This window comes from Topomyia yanbarensis, chromosome 2 (genome assembly GCF_030247195.1).
Source record: "Topomyia yanbarensis strain Yona2022 chromosome 2, ASM3024719v1, whole genome shotgun sequence".
NCBI classification, from domain to species: domain Eukaryota; kingdom Metazoa; phylum Arthropoda; class Insecta; order Diptera; family Culicidae; genus Topomyia; species Topomyia yanbarensis.
This window is the reverse complement of record NC_080671.1, coordinates 293,739,430-293,748,334: the sequence shown is the minus strand read 5'-3', so window position 1 is coordinate 293,748,334 and position 8,905 is coordinate 293,739,430.

The following is an 8,905-nucleotide window of genomic DNA, read 5'->3' as shown; positions in this document are numbered from 1 at the left end:
GTTCTTTTCAGGACCAATCAATTGTGTTCTAGTGAGAGTTAAACTGAAACTTTCATTTTAAGATGTGTAATAAATTTTCAACAAGCAACATAATACGTTGTGTGGAAAGGAGTAGCTTGCACACGGAACAAAAATTTAAATTATCCTCTCGCTCGTTTCGTGCAGAGCTTTTCCATTCCTTTCTGCTGCTATTATCAGTATAACCAAAACGAATGTGCGTGTTCCCTCAGCATCCCTCTAGTGATCAGTGTTGCTTCAATTGCATGTGTTTAAGAGAAACGTTGAAGTCGCATGCTTCTATTCGAGCTTTTTGGCAGCTTCCGTGAACTAACTGCATTAAATGATTTTTTTTGTGCAGCTCCGTGCTAGTAGCAAACAAAATGGCCCTACCAGCGTCTGATTCGTGAGATTGTGCAGGATTTCAAAGTCGAGCTAAGCTTATATGTAAAGTTCAACCGTAATTAAACGACTCGAATTGAAGTCACGACGCTCCGGTTATGTCACACACATTACCCACCTATCTTTTTTATTTTATTGTGACCACGACTAACAGTTTAATATAGACACCCCATTTCAATATTTCGGAAGGAACAGAAGGTCGAGTTTGGAAAGTTTGTAACTTTCATTGTACTTAACCAAATTACACAATGTTCGCACCAATGATTCAGAAATATGACCAGGAATCTTCTATTAGATTTGTAAGTATGTATAATTTACATGAATAAAGAAAAATTGATTTTCAGGAATCAATTATTATCTGTTCTGCCATTGACCAGTACTATGCGACTTCCTCATGCTAACAATTCATTTCATCGTTAGCCATCTCCCTCACCAAGGCCAACAACGCCAACAAAAACGGTCCTTTTCAGGACCACCATCATTTTTGTAAAGAATAATTTGAAATATTCCTCGCCCAAATCACCTTTTGTCCGAAAATTCCAATGAGTATCAATATATTTGATGAACGTGTTCCTTATGTATTCTACATCTCTCCGGTTATGTCGCAGACATTACCCACCCATCTTTTTGAAGTAGACAGGGCCGGAGGAAAGCGTGGGTAGTATGGGTAGTACTACCCACTCGAAAATAATCGAGTGGGTAATTACCCACTCGAAATTTTGAACCATTTCAAAAAAATTAGATGTGCAACGCATGTATCTCGCACTACACACATTTGAAAACATCGATGTACCACAACTCCATTTGCATAAACGAACATAATTTAATGTGAATGTAATGTAAGCGTGTGCATTACGAAAAGGGAGGAAATCCTTACTAATGGACCCCTCACCCTATGCTTACTACCCACTCGGGCGTAAAGTGTTTCGCCGCCCCTGGAAATAGAATACTTCTAACGTTTCAATATGGGGGTCCCTTTTCAAAAATTTCTGCTGAGATATTTTCCCAGTCTTCAAATGCGATTAACTTCCGTTGTACTGATCGAAATCGCTATATTTTTGCACTATCTGATCGGAAATATGTGCACGTATATTGTATTTGATCCCGTAAAATGTGCGTCTATTATAGATAACGAAAATAATGTAATTTGTAAAGGTGGTAATTATCTGCGCTCTGGTCCGTAGAATTCAACCAAGCAGCGAGCGTTGTTAGGACTGCCTCTTTTTTATCAAATGAACTTCGCCAGGTATAAAAACGGCACATAAGAGAAAATTCGCCAGTTTGCTTTCTGACCTCGTAGTAGCTGTTACGTTTTGTGTCAGCTCAAACGCTTCGGTTGGAATATATTCAGTGACGGCCGCCAGGCATCATTCCACCCAATGATGCACAGGCGTGGCGTGCATACAATGATCAGCGCACATCGCAGAAAAACCAGAACGCTCTTTTTTCAGAGTTCAATATGTGGATTGCAAGTGTGCGCGTGCGAAGGGGTGGTTGAGTGCGAAAGACTCCGCTCTCTTGCTCTTTAAATGCCATACTTTAAAGTGGCCTATTTCTAAAAATATTCAGCAAGTGAATGCATTTTGTGCAAATTCCCAAATGGGAAAATTTTTGGACGATATCAATTTTTTTGTGCATAAGGACACATACCTTACATAAAGTACGGTTTTTGTTTTAGTGTTTCGGATTCTCCTCGTCAGTAACTAGCACCAACTGGGTGTCTAGTTAGACGATGTATCTAAGCTAGTACCCAAATTAGCACTAGTTAGACACTAAAATCCAAAAAGTCACACGTCTTGCGTGAACACTAAACAACTGGCTTATACCGAGTGATGTCTCGATAGTAAGCACAGAAGTTCTGTTTGCCGACGAAGAATATGAACCGAAACTGTCTTATGGTTTGAAGACCCAAACGCCTGAATTTATGCAAATTCCCAAATGGGAAAATTTTTGGACGATACCAATTTTTTTGTGCATAAGGACACATACCTTACATAAAGTACGGTTTTTGTTTTAGTGTTTCAGATTCTCCTCGTCAGTAACTAGCATTTTGATTCCACTATACATATCCCAGGTAACCAACAAGCATTAGTGTAAGTAGTAAAATAGCATATAATTTGCATTTTGGATGCTTCTTGCAGTATATATGTTGTTAATTAGCATTCAAAAAACTGTTTAAAAGCGTCTTGCCAGTAAGTAGCATTCTGAATGCACAACAGCAGTAAAAAAGCATTTTCGTAGCACAGCAGTAGAGTGGCCGTATATTTTGCCAAAATCAACTTTTAAATAGCATTTAAAACGACTTAAATGCTTATAAGGTAGCCATTAAGACGCATTTTGAATGCTTATTGGTTACCTGGGATGTGTAATGAAATATTCAATAATCAGGGCCGGTGGGTAATATGAGTAGTAAAGGTAGTACTATCCAAGGTGCTTAGAGTTATAAGGTGATTCGTCTTTGGCAGTAACTAGGTGAGGAGTGAGGTAAGCGTGCGGAGTAGAAAAATGACGGCGAACAACTTTGTTTACATGCTAAAATCCAAGCAAACATGCATGGGGATGTAGTAAACAATGTTGTTAGCTGTCGTTTCTAGAACCAATATGGCTGATCGGCGATTTCGAGGATCGTATCACCTGAGAATAAAAGCTCCTTGGTACTATCCACTTGAAAATAATCGAGTTGGTAATTACCCACTCGAAACTTTGGCACAAACCTAAGATTTGAATTTTGCAACGCATGTGTCTCGGGTGTATTTTTGAAATTTTCAAGGTATGATCAAGATTCCATTTGCACAAACGCATCGCAAGTGATTTATGTGAATAATGCAAACGTATGTAGAGGTAGACGGGATAAAATACATCGCTAAGAAAATATAATCATAACTTAGCTAAAGACCATTAATTGGGAGAATTTAATTAATGATATCATTTAGCCAACATGTTACTCTGAAATCACAATCGCTTTGTAAAATATTGAGGAACATGAAAAATATTCAATTTTCAAAATCATTATAAATTACTCTTTCAAAAATGGGCAGGCCAAAACACACCTGTGCAGGGTTAAAATGCACCACAACAACGGGGCACAATACATCATAACAAATATCGAAATAGTTGATTTTAATGCAGAAGGTAGCAAAAATTGCAGCATTCGAATTAACAGCCTATGTGTATTCTACTTCACTTCGGTTATGTCTCTGACATTACCTACCCATCTTTTTAAGGATTAACTTACTGCTTGCATTCCATGTTCACACGTGACGAAATTAGTACCCGCACGGTTTAAAGGCTGCCTCAACCAGAAGGACACCAGACGGCTGCCAGGGTGACGTTTCCAAATGTCTGTCATTTCCCGAAATGACAAGAAAATTCGCTCGATCTAGATGCGCGCAAATCAATCGGTTTTTTCATTTCTTTTTCGTCTGCTCTCATCGGTTGCTGTAGCAAAAATTTTATTGGATTTTTGTGCGGAAAGTGTAAAAATATCTAGATAGGTTTAATAGAATGGTAAGATATGATTGATCAATGGGAATTAAATTGATAATTAATCAATGTTTTGTCGTGCAACAGTTTAAAATGGATCAGGATTTTGAAGACAGTATATCTCCACTTTACTGGTTTATCTACTAATGAGGAAGCTACTGCATACTCCTATTGTAACTTTGTTCACTAATACTAAAATATAAAGACTTATGTTTGAGGTGGAATTTTTTTTTATAGCGTGATTAACATTAACAGTAAATACCAAAGCATAATAAATATCAGGAATTTTGTATCTTTCTTCAGCTAATTGCCACTTGGTCAAGTCTCCCTATAAAATCTTGGTCAAGTCTCCCCAACATTAGTTATTGCATTCAATGTCATGCAAATTCTAGTAATAACTATTCCAATGTTCCAATATATGTAAAATCATTTCACTGCTTCACAAGGATTAAGATGGTATATTAGTACATTAATAGTAATTAGTAGTCGAGTAGATATGTCCATACAAAGTTTGATAAAAAATTACATAATTTAATACAAATTTATTAATCACGTAATATTTTCTATAAGGAAAGGATTTTTCATTCCAATCTTTTAAAATTACCTTAAGGGAACGAAACCAGTATAAAAATATTTTTGAAAAAAATTTAAGAAACGAATAGAAGACGCCATAGCCAAAAATAGAATTTTGCGCTTGGTCAAGTCTCCCCATGTTCACCTACCTGCGATAGGTAGATGTCAGGTATCTGCTACGCCGCCATGATTTCTATGCCAACATCTAAAACGTCGCGTTAGGGTCGATCCACAATAATTTCAATCGACACAATTTTGTGATAGTCGAGAGTTCGGTTAATTTATTGATGAAGCACGGTGTAAAGGTTTTGTTATTCAGCTATGTCCAAAACAACATATTTCTTCAATTAGCTTTCCAATATTTTCGCTTTTTAACAAATGTCTAAAAATTGAGTCATGCCATACGGTATCTGACTAGTGAAAATCAAGCTTCAAGCAAAACAAGCAGAACAATTTAAACTGTCAGTGGGGCCCATAATTTGTGTGCCCGCTGCGATGTTGACTTATGTCAGTTCAATACAAATAGGGACCCTTACACACGTAATAAAAGTGTCATTACTAAGTAGTGTCATTACTAGAATTGTATGGGAACTCCGTCATTTCTCACCTTACACGATCGCTAAAAGTGACATTACTGCTCAGTAATGACATTACTAGCGCCTCGTGTAAGGGGCCCTAATGGGACAGGGTTACCATATACGTGGCAACTGTTCGTTATAAACTGAGGTCACTATATAGTTAAGATCAAGAGGGTGACATGACGTCATACATTGATTGCAACGAAATTATTATTCTAAATACGAACGAGGAGCAGTTTTGTTTGCATCAAATCGAAGAAAGTGTGCATTGTTTTCCATTGTTTACTGCAACAGCTGTTTCCTAATGACATTTCAATCGATTTTGACGTTGTGAAACTGACCCCTATCGATTGGTGGAAAATCGATTTTGCATATTGTCAAACTCTGTGTGTGTGTATTAACCATCCTATCTCCCACTAGCTGGTAGTGATTTACAGAAAAAAAGATGTTTGCATGTATTTAAACATTCATGCAAATAACTTGGTTCACGGATTTAGGAAGGTGTTAGCTCAATTGACTTTCCGATGACCCATTTCGTGTACAGTGCCAGACATGTTCCGAGGTCATCGTTCCATCAACTAGCCCCGCCATACTGTAATGTTTGTATCAATTGGATTGTAACATTACAGTAAGACTTTCGATTCCATTTAAGCAGGAAATCGACGCGTATTTAGTATATTGGTTCAATTTGTATATATAACATAACATATGTGTACTAGAAAACTTACCATTTTTGCAGTTTTCTACTTTCATTTCTATCTCCAATTTATGTCTCCTTTGACTCTCATCCACATTTTTTGAATTCCTGCTTATTTAAGAAAGAAAAGGGTAAATACTAAAAAAGAACCGATAGACTCCGTGTTTTCCTCAGCGCTTTCGTTTCTCTTAGTCTGGTGTCACTGCCTGTTGGACTTGTGTAAGTTGTTCCATTGGAGATCTTCAAGGGGCTGTAATTGGAGGAAAATCCGACTTCTATCCAGAAGTATCAGTTTTTCACATTAATAGATTATATGTGTGCACTACAAAACAATCCCGTGTATAATGCAATCATTTTTTGAACATTTATATGTACATATACACACATATACACATACACACACCAACAATAATGAAATTCAAACGACATGCAAATCAACACGAATGCAAACATACAAAGCTTGAATCAAAAATTTGATTGACAATTAAATTGAATTCGATGCACTCAATGGGAGCATCAAAAAGCATACGACTTTACACCCTCGCTCGTATAATACCACATGTCATCCATTTTACAACAATATTGGATTAAAAATACATTAAAGTGCATTGGCATCCCGTTTAATGCAACTGTAATCTTCAATCAACATGTAAAACCATAATGAAATTCGTTGAAGAAAGCACGACAATTTATGTGTATTTGTGGTGGAATGCAATTTTACATTTATATTCACGCTCCAAATATGTGCATAAAAACAAATTCAAAATTCCATTTTTTTTCCTGTGCATATAGGTATGCATACATAGATACACACATGTATACATAAAAAATATAAACATACATTCATACACACATACATATACAAATACCTACATACATATACGCATTGTAATACATGAATACATACATACACACATATACACAATTACATACATATACTGGAGTTGAAGGAGGACCCCAAGATTAACAGCTCAACTATACAAGAGATTATTACGACATCACTGGGTGAAAGTAGGGACGTTGCGATATTTTCGATACTAGTATGGAATCGATACTTCTGTTTCCGATGCTCGATTTTTTGGTATCGATACTTCAATCACGATACTTTACTGATATCGATACAATCTTCACGATATCGAAAAGAATCGAATGAACCAGTAGTTGGAAGTATTCGATTCGGAATTATGAACGATTTTGGAATTATTTCCGAGTGGAATGTGATAACCTATTCAGGCTAAACCATTGCGGAATCGGTTGTTACATTTGAGTTGCTACAATAACTGGAGCACCAATCGCATTTGATGAAAACATCGATTCCGAACATTGCCCATTATTTGACAGTCCATGAGACTTTCTGATCAGCCAAATTATTTATTGTTTATCTTTTCTGACATTCGACGTCTGACATAATCGTCGACTGGATCCAACATCAAACGAATCAGATCAATAAAATATATTTGTCGAATGGGTTTTTCTGTTCCCAGGAGCAGAGCAAAACGTTAACTGACAAAACCCACTACTGAATTTCCAAACAACGGTTTGCAGATAACCTAATTCAGGGAATTAAGCTACTGTAAAAGCACAGACTAACAGACATAACACTCGAAAACAATGCTTCGCCCGCTTTTACGGTCATTTTAAATATATTTGTAGTTGGGACTGTGCCCACATTTGAAATTATGGCGCCACTGACTTATGAACAAGCAGATGGGGGATAGACCACTAGTGAAAAATTGTTCCCAAACCTGAGGGGTAACCCATCAGCAAATGAGTGTTTGGGACTGTGCATAAAAGGTGGAGCTAGTGTTCTGGGAAAATTGCCGGATCGATGTTTTTATGGGAATTCCCGCATAGTGTTATGTCTGTTAGTCTGTGGTAAAAGTGTGGAATCGAATGGCGACACTTTCAAGTATCGATACTACGACTACGATTATATCGAAAGTATCAGTACTTGCATTCGATACCAGTATCGATTCTAAGTATCGATGTATTTTATTATCGAAACGTCCCTAGGTGAAAGGGCAGAAGTTAAAGCTTTAAGCCCGTAGACAGTGATTATGTGTAGAGATCAGGATGATATCAGGACTGTGAACGAGCTGAAAGGTGCACTGAATCTGCATTTTAACCTGGGCGAGTTGCACATGACGATCCGGTTAACTAAGGAGACACGGTACCGTACCGAAATGGTAGGGTATAAACAATAGAGTTCTATGCAAATCATTTCACACACACTAATTGGAGGTTTGTTTTTCTCCAGCTGTCATATATAAAACTGTCAGCCAATTTAAACGTTAGAAATAGCCAAAGACAAACAGACGTAACACGAGATGAATTTTCATCGCCCACAGAAAAAACGGTCGATTTAAATTATGAAAAATGCGCCATTTCACCGAGCGTGGCGCTTGTGAAGCGATTTTGACACATAGCCATAATGTGTAACTTCGTTACCGCAAGCACCCGAAAACCAAGATGAAGGGAAAGAAAGGTGGGAACGTTCGTCACTTTTAAGTGTATTAGTTTTATACATGTCAAATGGAACAAAGTGTCCGCGACCCTTAAAATAAGTAAAAATCGGCTAACTAGACACCCAGATGGTGCTAGTTACTGACGAGATGAATTCGAAACACAAAAAATAAAACTTAATTTAAGTTAGGTTTTGTGCCCTTAACGCGCAAAGTGGTTTAATCCAATTTTCCCTTATGGGAATTAATATTGCATAATGCAAGGCGTTTGGCTCCCGAGCCAAAAGACAAGAGTTCGTTTTCGCTTTCTCGTCAGCAAACCTGAGCCTCTGTGCTTGCTTCCCGGGACATCACTCGGGACAAGTCAGTTGCTTTGAACGTTCACATGTGTCGTGTGAACTGTTTGGAATTTTTTTGTGCCTAACTAGTGCTAATTTGGGTACTAGTTTAGATACATCGTCTAACTAGACACCCAGATGGTGCTAGTTACTGACGAGATGAATTCGAAACACAAAAAATAAAACTTAATAAACATAAAGATCCGAACGAGCGTCCTGATTCTTTAGCGCACGATGAAAAGAGAGAAAAGGCCGAACTTCACCACGGATCTTCCGATTCGAACACTTCTTGACACTTTTTTATATCGAAACTATCGATAAAAATAATTATGACTGAACCGAATCAAAATCTCTGGCAACAGAAGAGCCCACTAC